Source organism: Schistocerca piceifrons, chromosome 10 (assembly GCF_021461385.2).
Source record: "Schistocerca piceifrons isolate TAMUIC-IGC-003096 chromosome 10, iqSchPice1.1, whole genome shotgun sequence".
NCBI lineage: Eukaryota > Metazoa > Arthropoda > Insecta > Orthoptera > Acrididae > Schistocerca > Schistocerca piceifrons.
This window is the reverse complement of record NC_060147.1, coordinates 109,464,741-109,480,701: the sequence shown is the minus strand read 5'-3', so window position 1 is coordinate 109,480,701 and position 15,961 is coordinate 109,464,741.

The window sequence follows — 15,961 nt, the reverse complement described above, 5'->3', positions numbered from 1 at the left end:
AGAGCTGCACCTTTTTTAGAATCAAGTCAGCTGCTTAAAGGAAGTCCCTTTAACTAAGGGCTCATCTTCAGAGGACATCAAATTTCCAAGTATAGAAGGAATTAGCATGTTCATCAAAATATAAGAGATATTAGAGATAAAGTTAGTGAACTACTTATAGATGTTGACTCTGAAATTATTGGTATGTCAGAGCACCATTTAAATAATTTGACAATTCAGAGGCTTCCTTTGCCAGGATACAGATTAGCTGGCTGATTTTCAAGGAGTTCCTTGCAGGGTAGGGGAGTAGTGGCTATGTACATAAAAACAGTATTCTATTTGAGTCCAGATATGTATCATGGCACTGCACTGAACAGATATTTGAATGTTGTTCACGGACAGTTGAATTTAGTGAAACTAAACTTCTAATAATTGTTATTTATAGATCCCCTAACTCTGACTTCAGAGCATTTCTGCTCAAGCTAGAAGTAGGAAGTACCAGAAATTAATTATATGTGGTGACTTCAATATAAATTTTGTATATGATGGTGCAAGAAAAAGGATGGTTGTAGATCTCTGGAATTCAAAGATCTGTTTTTTTCAACTAGGGTGCAGGGGAACAGTAGCACAGCCATAGACATTATCTTTATTCATTCTTCATTACTAGATGGCCATTCTGTTAGTAAAAGGGGGAATGGCCTTTCAGATCATGATGCACAAATTTTAACAATAAACGGCTTTTGTACTCAAACAAATGTCACATATAATTACAATCTATGTAGGAAAGTTAATCCTACAGCAATAGGGATTTTTTAAAATCTTGTCAAGAAACAAGAGTGGCAGGATGTTTAAAGTGCCGATAACATAGATGATAAATACAATGCTTTCCTTAATACATTTCTCAAGCTCTTTGAGAGTTGCTTTCCATTAGAACATTCTGAACAGCGTACTAGCAGTAATAGGCAGCCTGAGTGGCTGACTACCGTATTTACTCGAATCTAAGCCGCACTTGAATCTAAGCCGCACCTGAAAAATGAGACTCGAAATCAAGGAAAAAAATTTTTCCCGAATCTAAGCCGCACCTAAAATTTGAGACTCGAAATTCAAGGGGAGAGAAAAGTTTCAGGTCGCACCCCCAAATCGAAACAAAGTTCGTCTAGTTGTAATATGAGACACAATTTAGGTCGAATGAATGACGATACAGCTGCAGTAGTTTGGTTCGAGTCGTAAGCTTAGCAGTTACGGTTTACCAGGTAGCCATTGCTATGCGTCACGCGCTCCGTCCGTATTTATATGGATATCTTTCCTTTTTCACGTGCTTCGTCTGGTTTGAATTGATTGCTTATTTTTCTTTGATCTGACAAGTGCCGTTCTCTTTGTTATAGGTGTTTACGTCACTCCAAGCTGAAAATGCATTACTGCACTGTGTCATGCATTGTTTGTCGCATTCTGATAGTGCGTGTTTACGGCCTGTCGCCGCTCGCGGCGTGGCTTGCTTTTGTGTGCGCTACCGCCGCTTACAAATAAAAAATAGAGAGGAGTCATCTCATTAGCGAAACATTTGTTGTTACTTACACTACTGCTTTCTTTGATAATGATCAACAAGAACCAAATAACAGACTGCGTATGATAGATGATGTTCTGAACGAAATTTTAGCGAAAATTTTTCTCCGTTCCAAAATCTTTGCAGGTGCCTCTTTAGTTCATTACATTCTGCACAGAAATTAGAGTCATCTTAGATTTAAAAATCTAGTCAGTTGCCGTGCTTCATTTCTGACTATCATTATTAGGCATAAGAACAATACGAATATAAACATGACATGATATGTATATTCTTCCCCGTTTGCTGTTGTCTCACTCTAGTTTCGTAGTTTATTAGGCAGACAGGATTTAAATGAGATAGTAGCAAACACGAAACAATACATGGCAAAATGTTTATATTCGTATTAATCTTATGGCGAAGAGAATACTACATGTGATTCACAATTCATAAAAGCTCCTATTTGCAACCATCTCTTCTCACAGGTAGGAAAAAATTCAGAACAGAGTTGGCCATATTGACAAACATCCCAAACAGTCTTGCCAGTCGGATTTTCGTAGTATATTGAAATGCTGCTACATTCGAAGATCAACAATACAGAATTTGGATTTACTTCGTTGGATAATGTACCAAAATGCAGTGGTCGAAACTCTGGGCGGAGGAAAAAGGCTCGTCTTCCACTTTTTTTTTTAAATTTATTTACTGACGCAGAGATTTTGGTGCCAGTATGTATCTTTGTGCCTACAAAGCATGCTTGTGTGGCGCTACATATACTCGACGGCAGAAGTTAGTTGTGGTGGCACCCACCAACATTTTTCAGAACTCCCGCTTGCTTTGCACCACCAACATTTTTCAGAACTCCCGCTTGCTTTGCACTCGATTCTAAGCCGCAGGCGGTTTTTGGATTACAAAAACCGGAAAAAAAGTGCGGCTTAGATTCGAGTAAATACGGTAGTGGGATAAGGAAATCATGTAGAACAAAGTGTGAATTATATCAAAATGTTAGAAGTAATCACAATCAAGCTACAGTTGCCCACTGCAGACAGTATTGTAAGGTGCTTAAAAATGTTATTAGGAAGGCAAAGAGTATGTGGTATGCAAGTAGAATAGCTAATTCACAGGATAAAATTAAAACTATATGGTCAGTTGTGAATGAAGGGATAATGCAGAATTTGAGACCTATTTCTATGCCATCAGTATCTGATAAAGTTATTGAAAAGGCAGTGTTTGTAAGGATAATTGATCATTTTATATCACACAATTTGTTATCAAAGTACAGTTCGGCCTTAAAAGTCATGTTTCAACAAAAAATGCTATATTCTCTTTTCTCTGTGAGGTACTGGATGGGTTAAACAAAAGGTTTCGAATGCTAGGCACATTTTTTTATTTAACTAAGGCATTTGTTTGTGTTGATCACAAAATATTGCACCAGAAGTTGGACCTTCAAGGAATATGAGGAGTAGCTCACAATTGGTTCACCTCTTACTTGAGCAACAGGCAGCTACAGCTCATTATTCATAGTGTTGAGAATGGCTGTGATGTGGGGTCTGAGTAGGGTACAGTCAAAGGGGGTGCCCCAGGGATCAGTGATGGGGCCACTCCTGTTGCCTATTTATACAAATGATATGCCCTCTAGTATTACGAGTAACTCTGGTAGTAGCTTGGTAGTAAAAGATGGATTGGCTCAGTTTCAAATAGTGCGGTTCATGACCTAAGTTCATGGCTTGTAGAAAATAAACTAATGCTAAATCACAGTAAGACTCAGTTTTTAAAGTTTATAACAGATAATTCAACAAAACGTGACTTTTCAATTTCACAGAATGGGCATATGATTAGTGAAACTGGACAGTTCAAATTTCTGGGTGTTCAGATAGATGATCAACTATCATGGAAAGCCCATATTCAGGATCTTGTTGAAAGACTTAATGCTGCATTTTTACTATTCTAATGGCAACTGAAGTGAGTGATTGTTCAACGTGGAAATTCATCTACTTTGCTTATTTTCATTCACTTATGTTGTATGGTATTTTAAGTTTTGGGGTAACTCTTTCCAGTCTAAAAGGATATTTTTGGCTCAGAAATGAGCGGTTTGGGCAGTAAGTGGTGTAAGCTCACAAACAACTTGTCGACCCCTGTTCACCAGTCTGGGTATTTTGACATTGGTCTCTCGATATATATATATAATAGAGGGAAACATTCCACATGGGAAAAATATATCTAAAAACAAAGATGATGAGACTTACCAAACAAAAGTGCTGGCAGGTCGATAAACACACAAACAAACACAAACATACACACAAAATTCAAGCTTTCGCAACAAATGGTTGCTTCATCAGGAAAGAGGGAAGGAGAGGGAAAGACAAAAGGATGTGGGTTTTAAGGGTGAGGGTAAGGAGTCATTCCAATCACGGGAGCAGAAAGACCTTAGGGGGAAAAAAGGACAGGTATACACTCGCGCACACACACACATATCCATCCGCACATACACAGACACAAACAGACATTTGTAAAGGCAAAGAGTTTGGGCAGAGATGTCAGTCGAGGCAGAAGTAAAGAGGCAAAGATGTTGCTGAAAGACAGGTGAGGTATGAGCGGCGGCAACTTGAAATTAGCGGAGGTTGAGGCCTGGCGGATAACGAGAAGAGAGGATATACTGAAGGGCAAGTTCCCATCTCCGGAGTTCTGACAGGTTGGTGTTAGTGGGAAGTATCCAGATAACCCGGATGGTGTAACACAGTGCCAAGATGTGCTGGCCATGCACCAAGGCATGTTTAGCCACAGGGTGATCCTCATTACCAACAAATACTGTCTGCCTGTGTCCATTCATGCGAATGGACAGTTTGTTGCTGGTCATTCCCACATGGAAAGCTTCACAGTGTAGGCAGGTCAGTTGGTAAATCATGTGGGTGCTTTCACACGTGTCTCTGCCTTTGATCATGTACACCTTCTGGGTTACAGGACTGGAGTAGGTGGTGGTGGGAGGGTACATGACACAGGTTTTATGCCGGGGGCAGTTGCAAGGGTAGGAGCCAGAGGGTAGGGAAGGTGGTTTGGGGATTTCATAGGGATGAACTAAGAGGTTATGAAGGTTAGGTGGATGGCGGAAAGACGCTCTTGGTGGAGAGGGGAGGATTTCATGAAGGATGGATCTCATTTCAGGGCAGGATTTGAGGAAGTCGTATCCCTGCTGGAGAACCACATTCAGAGTCTGATCCAGTCCTGGAAAGTATCCTGTCACAAGTGGGGCACTTTTGGGGTTCTAACTCCTATCCTTAATAAAAGTCCTCAATCTTTCCTCTCCCACATCCACACTGGCTGTTCAGAGCATCCTCCTACAGGCCAACCGCAAATTAGAACAGCATGCCACCCTCCACCTTAAAAAACTATCCAATCTCCTGGTTTCCCACCTCCGGAAAGGCAACTCACTCACCCTTCACAACCTTTCCAGCAAACCTCAACCTCCTCTCATTGCACTCAAACCCAGTCTCTCCCATCTACTCAATCTCCCACTTCCAGCTCCACTTCCTCCAAAACCTCAAAATTCCAATCAACACAATCTGGAACCACAACACCCTAAATCAGTAGTTAATCTTTCCTCCAAACCTCTCTCCCAATCCGAAACCTCTGTCCTATCCAAAGGCCTCACCTTCAGCCCCACTCCCAGATTCAACCAAACAGCCCTCGTCAAAGATTTACTGTCCTACACTCGTACTCTCTGATGGAAATATCACTTTGCCACGAAGAAAAATGATCCTAATCCTACTCCTAATGATCCAACTCCCCAAGACACTATCCAAATTGAACCCTGCCTGGAACAGTTCCGTCCTCCATCACAGTGGGACCCACCTCCTCTTCCTCAAAATCACCCCCTCCAAACCTTCCAGGAATTTCTGACTTCCAGCCTTGCCTCTCAATCCTTCTTAAAAAAACCCTAATCCTACTCCCAACATCACCACTGCTGAAGCCCAAGCTATCCGTGATCTGAAGGCTGACCGTTCCATCATCATTCTTCTGGCGGACAAGGGTTCCACGACAGTGGACCTTGATCATCGGGAGTATGTGGCTGAGGGACTGCGTCAGTTTTCAGACAACACCACATACAAAGTTTGCGAAGGTAATCCCATTCCTGATGTCCAGGCGGAGCTTCAAGGAATCCTCAGAACCTTAGGCCCCCTACAAAACCTTTCACCTGACTCCATCAACCTCCTGACCCCACCGACACCCCGCACCCCTACCTTCTACCTTCTTCCTAAAATTTACAAACCCAATCATCCCGGCCGCTGCATTGTAGCTGGTTACCAAGCCCCCACAGAACGTATCTCTGCCTACGTAGATCAACACCTTCAACCCATTACATGCAGTCTCCCATCCTTCATCAAAGAAACCAACCACTTTCTCGAACGCCTGGAATCCTTACCCAGTCTGTTACCCCTGGAAACCATCCTTGTAACCATTGATGCCGCTTCCTTATACACAAATATTCCGCACGTCCAGAGCCTCGCTGCGATGGAGCACTTCCTTTCACCCCAATCACCTGCCACCCTACCTAAAACCTCTTTCCTCATTACCTTAGCCAGCTTCATTCTGACCCACAACTTCTTCACTTTTGAAGGCCAGACATATCAACAATTAAAGGGAACAGCCATGGGTACCAGGATGGCCCCCTCGTATGTCAACCTATTCATGGGTTGCTTAGAGGAAGCCTTCTTGGTTACCCAGGCCTGCAAATCCAAAGTTTGGTACAGATTTATTGATGACATCTTCATGATCTGGACTCACAGTGAAGAAGAACTCCAGAATTTCCTCTCCAACCTCAACTCCTTTGGTTCCATCAGATTCACCTGGTCCTACCCTAAATCCCATGCCACTTTCCTTGACGTTGACCTCCATCTGTCCAATGGCCAGCTTCACACGTCCGTCCACATCAAACCCACCAACAAGCAACAGTACCTCCATTATGACAGCTGCCACCCATTCCACATCAAACGATCCCTTCCCTACAGCCTAGGTCTTCGTGGCAAAAGAATCTGCTCCAGTCCGGAATCCCCGAACCATTACACCAACAACCTGAAAACAGCTTTCGCATCCCACAACTACCCTCCCGACCACATACAGAAGCAAATAACCAGAGCCACTTCCTCATCCCTTCAAACCCAGAACCTCCTACAGAAGAACCCCAAAAGTGCCCCACTTGTGACAGGATACTTTCCGGGACTGGACCAGACTCTGAATGTGGTTCTCCAGCAGGGACACGACTTCCTCAAATCCTGCCCTGAAATGAGATCCATCCTTCATGAAATCCTCCCCTCTCCACCAATAGTGTCTTTCCGCCGTCCACCTAACCTTCATAACCTCTTAGTTCATCCCTATGAAATCCTTAAACCACCTTCCCTACCCTCTGGCTCCTACCCTTGTAACCATCCCCAGTGTAAAACCTGTCCCATGCACCCTCCCACCACCACCTACTCCAGTCCTGTAACCCGGAAGGTGTACACGATCAAAGGCAGAGACACGTGTGAAAGCACCCACGTGATTTACCAACTGACCTGCCTACACTGTGAAGCTTTCCATGTGGGAATGACCAGCAACAAACTGTCCATTCGCATGAATGGACACAGGCAGACAGTGTTTGTTGGTAATGAGGATCACCCTGTGGCTAAACATGCCTTGGTGCACGGCCAGCACATCTTGGCACAGTGTTACACCATCCGGGTTTTTGGATACTTCCCACTAACACCAACCTGTCAGAACTCCGGAGATGGGAACTTGCCCTTCAGTGTATCCTCTCTTCTCGTTATCCACCAGGCCTCAACCTCCGCTAATTTCAAGTTGCCATCGTTCATACCTCACCTGTCTTTCAACAACATCTTTGCCTCTTTACTTCTGCCTCGACTGACATCTCTGCCCAAACTCTTTGCCTTTACAAATGTCTGTTTGTGTCTGTTTATGTGCGGATGGATATGTGTGCGTGTGCGAGTGTATACCTGTCCTTTTTTCCCCTTAAGGTAAGTCTTTCACCTCCCGGGATTGGAATGACTCCTTACCCTCTCCCTTAAAACCCACATCCTTTCGTCTTTCCCTCTCCTTCCCTCTTTCCTGATGAAGCAACAGTTTGTTGTGAAAGCTTGAATTTTGTGTGTATGTTTGTGTTTGTTTGTATGTCTATCGACCTGCCAGCACTTTTGTTTGGTAAGTCTCATCATCTTTGTTTTTTATATATATTCCTTACTGTCATTTCTTGTTAACAGTATTAGCTTATTACCAAGAATAAGCAGCTTTCACTCAGTTAATACTCAGCAGAAATCAAACCTGCATTTGGATCGGACTTCCTTAACTTTTGTGCAGAAAGGTGTGCAGTATACTGCTGATTCCATTTTTCATATGCTACCACTCAATTTCAAAAATCTTAATAGTAATCCATGCCCTTTCAAATTGAAACTGAAGAGTTTCCTCATTGGTCAATCATTCTATTCTATCTAGGAGTTCCTTGAAAAATTAAGCTGATTCTTGTTGTAGTGTTGATTGCGTTTACTTAAACTTATGGATTGACTTTTTTCAGGTTCATAAACATTTTGTTTTTATCTTTTATTACTTTTAAGCTGTAATTTCACGTACTGACACATTCCATGACCTTGGAGATTTTCTTCTCAATTTGGTCCTATGGAACTATACATTTAAATAAAAAAAATAAATAAAAAAATCATGCATGAGGTCGAAAAGGGTAAATTCTGGGCCTAGTAGTGTTTCTGCCTGTATGTTCATAACTTGGCCAAAAAAATGGAACCACAGTAATCTTTGCAGATGACACTAATATTCTAATTAGATCACAAAGTGAGAAATATCTGCAGGAAACAATAACAATGGTAATGCAAAGCTTAGCACAGAACCAACAGGCCCATCAGAAATTCTGAAAAATATTGTCGCAGTTAAATTTCACATCACACAAAATCTCCATCCTGCAAATCCTGCTTTCATCACTGAAGGAAAGAATGTCTCAAATGTGAGTCATACAAAAATTTTAGGCATACATACTTAGGAGAATTTGAAGTGGGAGATGCACCTTAAGAATCTAAATAAAAGCTGGATGCACTTATGAATGCTGTTACAATTCTCACTCAAGATATAAGTTGCTCATCCATGGCAGTATATAATTTGGATTCCTGTAGATCACTTCATAAATCCCTGAAATTACTGCATCTGTCTTGCTTGTATGTATTAATATTGACTAAAGGGTGTAGCTTAAAAAAAAAACACCTTCAAACATAACTTACTATGAGTTACAACCATATGAAACTAGGCAGATGCTTAATTTGCACATAAACACAGTATGTGCAAATTTCTGTGAAAGAGGAGCATATCATACTGGACTTAAGTAGTTGTATCCCCTCTCCCTTAAAATGCGTACCAGCATTAAATGCATTTAAAGTAAAGTTGTAACTGCCACTTCTACTGTGTCTCTGTATTTTATGGAGCATCATAACAAGTAAACCTGATTTATTAAATATTGTTAATTTTATAAATACATATTACAGGACTTTATAATATTATTTACCTTGGTTGTCATGATCATGTAGTCTCACTTAGTAACTAGGTACTGTAGCTGTAAATTAATTGCGCTCCTTCTGATATCTACAAATAATGTACTAAAATGATTTACAAGACCAAATAACCAGTTTCTTTACTGATAAGTTGGTGTTTCTTTACTGGTTCTTTCACAGCTTGCATAAACATAAAAGAATTTGTTCCCTATTTAACAAGGTAACATTTTGGGTGTTAATAACTACTACCCAATTTCCACTGTGCTACTCTTATTTCAAAAATAGTAGAATATAGCATGTACCAAGAAATTTACAAATTAGTTTCATGTTTCACAGGTCATTTGCACAGTAATGATGTGGAACAAGTCATTTTATATTCACATCACAACTTAATTTTTTAATATGGCTACATGCTTAACATTTATAAGTTTGTTTTTCTACTGTTGTAAGTATACAGATGTGAGTAAGTACCAACCACCTTTTACATGTTACAATAACCGAAATTCTTCTACGGAACAGAAAAAATTGACAAGGACAAACTTTTTCAGCATGTTTGCAAATTTCATTCTGCTGTCTCTCAGACATTTTATATCACTGGGTAAGTTATCAAAAATTTTAGTTTCTGCCTTGTGCACACCTTTCATGCTAAAGACAATCTGAATGTGGAGCAGTGAACATCATTTTTCCTTCTGGCATTGCAATTATGTACATCATTTTTCCTTTTGAACTGCTGTGGATTATTTGCAATGCACTTCATGTGGGAGCAAATATACTGTAAAGAACATTCAGAATGCTCTCTTCCTTAAACAGGTGTCTACAAGATGAACATGGGTAAGCACCATACATATCCTTCTTACAACATGTTTTTGAGCAATGAAGATTTTTTTCTTAAAGTTCTGGATTTCTAACTGTTTCAAGGGGTGTTCATGAAAATTTTGTGCTTGGACAGTTAGAATTTATAATTTAGGTGAATGACCCACCTAGTATGTCATGCTGATCTCTACCTTACGCTGATGATACCACTTTCATTACAACTAGAACTGACTTAGAAAGCCTAATAGAACAGAGAATTGATCAAAAGATAATCACTTAGCTATAAATTCTAATAAGACATAAAATGTAACTTTTAGCTTATGTAATTCTGACAGTAACTGAATGTTTGTAGAACTGCTGTGTGCAAACTTGGACTCCGAATTAACATGGAACTGGGACATAGACTCTATATGTACTATATCATCATGAGTCATACTTACTAAACGAAATTCAAGTAAGTACGAGTGAAAAAATGTTGCTTACCTTGTGCTATGCATACATACTACACAGCGTTACGCAGTAGCTCTCCTGGGGCAAGAAAGGCTTTAATGCAGCACTAGATTGCAGTCGTGTGTATTGCAAGTGTATTAAAATACAATATGGGCCCTATTCTGTTAAGCCACTTTTCAAAAAACCTTCTATTATGCCAGCTCCCTCATTATTTACACTCAGTTACCTGAAAGAAAAATCACCAAAACTACAAATTAAGGTTCTCTGTGCATGAACATAATAAATGGCACAATCAAATTATTGACCAGCAAAACTTAGTAAAGACCAAAATAGTCATACATACATAGATGTTAAGCTTTTCACTGCTCTACCTCTCTGGCTCATTGTTCCATTAAATATTTTGAGGAATATCATATAAAATTGGATAAAAAGGCATTTAATAGAGCTAAGAATCTCAGAGTGTACAAAGGAAGACCTCACATCTTGCCTCTTACTCTTGTCAAATTTTTATGTTAACATTTATGTCTTCAGTGTTATTCTTACTACTGTGTTTTATAATTATCTGTGTTTACAATCAGTAACATCTGTGTTATTGTGTTCTGTCACCCACTCCACAATGTTTGCCACAGACAGACCCGCTTTGTATAATTTACTTTGTACAACTATGGTGTAGATGTAGAAGACATCAACAGCATCTATAATGCTCAAAGATGGATGAATTAATTGAAACAGAAATTTATTTTGCTCTTAAAGTTGCCCATTACTAGTTATTTTATATGCAGTAACTCCTATTGTAAATAAGTTAAACTGTATGAACTTCCAATTTAATAAAAAACACAATGGATTAAGTCAACAGTACTATATTATACAGGGTGTCTGAAAAAGAACTCCCTAGTTTTAATGTGTCTTAGAATCTGTACTAAAGTGATATACACTATTCTAGTTTATGGTGTTTGATTCATCAGCTCTCCAAGTCTAGCTCCCCTGCAGTTGGCAGGTCTGCTTGACCTTGAGGCGGCACCAGTGCTGTTTCTTTCCTCTGTTCCCTAAGTTCAATCCAGGCATGTGTGCAGTGCTGTGCAGAGCAACTCAGCAACAGAAAGCACAGTGTGTTATTTGGCTTGTGAAAACTGAGTCAGCTATAACAGTGCAACATAATTTTAGACATCAGTATGGTGGTGAACCACTTACAGCAAAAATTATCCATCACTGGGTAAAGCCTTTCCAGGAAACTGGTAGTGTTTTAAAAGCAAATTCACCAGGTAGATCGAGAACTGTGACATGTTGTCAATGTATGTCTTCCCCAAAATGGAGGATATTGAGGAGGAAAAGGGGCTTGTGTTTTTCCAACAAGATGGCACCTCACCTCATTACAGTAACCATGTGCATACACTCACTTACCAGGAAGGTAAGGAATCAGCATGGGTTTCGAAAAAGACGGTCGTGTGAAACCCAGCTCGCACTATTCGTCCACGAGACTCAGAGGGCCATAGACATGGATTCACAGGTAGATGCCAAGTTTCTTGACTTCCACAAGGCGTTCGATACAGTTCCCCGCAGTTGTTTAATGAACAAAGTAAGAGCATATGGACTATCAGATCAATTGTGTGATTGGATTGAAGAGTACCTAGATAACAGAACGCAGCATGTCATTCTCAATGGAGAGAAGTCTTCCGAAGTAAGAGTGATTTCAGGTGTGCCGCAGAGGAGTGTCGTAGGACCGTTGCTACTCAAAATATACATAAATGACATTATGGATGACATCGGAAGTTCGCCAAGGCTTTTTGCAGATGATGCTGTGGTGTATCGAGAGGTTGTAGCAATAGAAAATTGTACTGAAATGCAGGAGGATCTGCAGCGAATTGACACATGGTGCAGGGAATGGCAATTGAATCTCAATGCAGACAAGTGTAGTGTGCCGCGAATATATAGAAAGATAGATCCCTTATCATTTAGCTACAAAATAGCAGGTCAGCCACTGGAAGCAGTTAATTCCATAAATTATCTGGGAGTAAGCATTAAGAGTGATTTAAAATGGAATGATCATATAAAGTTGATCGTCGGTAAAGCAGATCCCAGACTGAGATTCATTGGAAGAATCCTAAGGAAGTGCAATCCGAAAACAAAGGAAGTAGGTTACAGTACGCTTGTTCACCCACTGCTTGAATACTGCTCAGCAGTGTGGGATCCGTACCAGATAGGGTTATTAGAAGAGATAGAGAAGATCCAACAGAGAGCAGCGTGCTTCGTTACAGGATCATTTAGTAATTGCAAAAGCATTACGGAGATGATAGATAAACTTCAGTGGAAGACTCTGCAGGAGAGACGCTCAGTAGCTCGGTACGGGCTTTTGTTAAAGTTTTGAGAACATACCTTCACCGAAGAGTCAAGCAGTATATTGCTCCCTCCTATGTATATCTCGCGAAGAGACCATGAGGATAAAATTAGAGAGATTAGAGCCCACATTGAGGCATACCGACAATCCTTCTTTCCACGAACGACACGAGACTGGAATAGAAGGGAGAACCGATAGAGGTACTCAAGGTACCCTCCGCCACACACCGTCAAGTGGCTTGCGGAGTATGGATGTAGATGTAGATGTAGAAAGTGGATAGGTAAGGCTGGCCCAATACCTTGGCCCAGATGTAACCCCACTGGACTTTTTAATCTGGTGCCACATAAAAAATGTTGTGTACAGTGAAAAGATCAGAGACATCAATCATTTATGGGAAATGTTGGTGAATATGTGGCCAGAAGGGGAATATTGTCTCGACATGTGCAGGCAACAAGTGGAACCCACGTTGAAGTCTACTAATGTTAAACAAAACTTGAAAGAATTCGCTTTCATGATATGTACTCGCTGATGTAATTTTTCATTAATTTCCCTACTAAATTTATACTCAAAATTAGGGAATTCTTTTTCAAACACCATGTAATGTGGTAAAGAAACCTAATTCTTGGGATGAATGTAGACTGCCACTTGAAAAGTGCAGAACACATGCACGTTTTAGCAAAGAGAATATGTACATCATGTTACACCCTATGAATCCTTGCTCCACTGTTGCAACATGTCATGCCTCAGAGGAACTTACTTTGGGTCTATAAGTTAAATATTCAGTTATGGGTTCACATTTTGGTAAATACTTATGCACTGCAGCTGTATAAATTGTCTTCATTTATTTATTTATTTAGGTTTGGTCCTGTGACATCTTGTACAGTTATAGGACAGGTCAATAAATGATACAGAAAGTTAAAAATTACACACACACACACACACACACACACACACACACACACACACACACACAGATATAGGTATATATAATAAGATCAATAGAATGCTGTGGACTACAAATATTTACATTAATAAAATGTTACATGTACCATTAGTACACTTTAATAAACAAATAATTGCCATAATTGTTTGTTAATTTCACATTATAAAATTCTGTTTCATTCTGAGAGGTATTCATTTACAGAGTAGAAACTGTGGTCCATCAGAAATGACTTCAGCTTTTTTTTAAACAAGCTGTCTTGCTTCACCAATTTGATGTTGTTAGGAAGGTGGTTGTACAATTTTGTGCCTCTATGAAGGACACTTTTCTGGTAGGCTGATGTTCTGGCATATGAGACATGAATGTTATTGCCATTTCTTATTGTGTAATTGTGCACAGAGCTGTTTAGCTGATAGGCATTGGAGGTTCTTAAATATTCTCTTACAAAGACTATTGTTTTAAATATATATAGGTATGGAAGGTTCAGTATCTTTAGAGTAGGAAAAAGAGAGCGACTTGAACCTTGCCTCTTTATGTTGCAGATGATTCAGATAGCTCGTTTCTGGGTTTTGAAAACAGAATGACTACAGGGTGCATTCCTCCAAAATATTATTCCATATTGGATTGCTGACTGGAAATGTGCGTGATATGCCTGTGTTACTATTTCTCTATTAAAGCTTGTGGTTAGTATCCGTAGCATGTAGCAGATTGATGATAGCTTGGTCGTAAGAGCTTTAATGTGTGTATTCCACTTGAGATCACTCTGCAGATATATTAATAGGAACTTAACATCTTCTACTAATTTTACAATTTTTTTGTTTATTTTTAATGCATATTCATTTCATTGTTTATAGTGGGATATATGAAAGTTCATGGCCACTGTTTTCCCAGTGTTAATTATAAGTTTATTTTTTTCAAACCAGTGTATTAACTCCAGCAATGACGCATCTGTAGTTAATTGAAGCTCTTTTTGGTCTGACCCTGTAATCAAAATACTGGTATCATCTGCAAATAAAGTTTTCTGTTTAGCATGGACAGTGTCATTCAGGTCATAAATATACAAAAGAATGAGGATAGGACCTAATGTTGATCCTTGTGACACACCATATTTGATGGTAGTTTTTTCTAATGTGTATGTTGTTGTTCTTGAAATGTTTTCAGTTATTGTGTCTTGTTTGAGAACAACTTTTTGTTGCTGGCTAGGAAGATATGATCTAATCCATTCATTTGGAATACCTCTAATTCCCTTTCTTTCCAACTTACATAGTAGGATACCATGATCTAAAATGTCAAATGCTTTGGATAGGTCCAAGAATATTCCAGTAGCCATATCCTTTTCATCTACAGCTTTTAGAATGGAGTGCAAATATTCACAGACTGCTGTGGTTGTGGACCTAGATTGCCTGAAGTCATGCTGATGATTTGACAGCAATGATGTTTTGTTAACAAACTCTAGCAAACTATTATAAAAGAGCTTCTCAAAGATCTTTAAGAAGCCACTAAGCTGTGCTACAGGTCTGTAAGAGTTAACATTGTCTGTGTCTCCCTTTCTGTGCAAGGGGGTTACTTTTGCAATCTTTAGAAGATTTGGAAAGGGACCTATCGAAAAGCAGTGATTAACAATATGCTTCAGAGGTTCTACAATATGATATCTTGTTTGGTTTATAATGCGATCTTCAATCTCATCAAAACCACATGAAAGTTTCTTTATTGAGCTCATTGCCAGTACAAGCTCACTCTGTGTTACCTGCTTGAGAAACATAGACCCCATGGGAGGTTTACAGTTCTCAGTGCAGTGCATATTAGTATTCTGAAAGTTGCTTTGGATAAGATCATTTGCAGCTTTGTCAAAGAACTCACTGAAGATATTAGCTACAGAGGTAGCATCAGATACTTGTTTATTTTCCAACTGTAAGTTAATATTTTTTGCCACTGGTTTTGTGTGTGTTTCAAATCCAATGATGTTCCATGCGGCCCGTGTTTCGTTTTTTGATTTGCAAATATATTCATCATTTCCCCTTTTCCTTGCCTCTTTAATAACTTTGTGGTAGATCTGACTGTATTCTTTGATATAATTTTGCATTTTGCAATTCAAGGCATATAAAAACACTGTACAGATGCTAACATGTCAAATGTGATAATATACGATATAGATCTACCTAGAAATGCAGTTGGTGAAGGGCTAATTGCAGTGTGAGAAATATAAAAATTGTAAGAAATTGTGTATGTTATTTAAATAAGAACTATTATTAGCACTGATGACATTCATGTAATGTTTGTTGTACTATTGCTGAATAAATAAAATACCAAAAATGAATTATTAGTTATTTCTTAGAATGTGGGCTGTGGTAGCAGATTGATCTGTA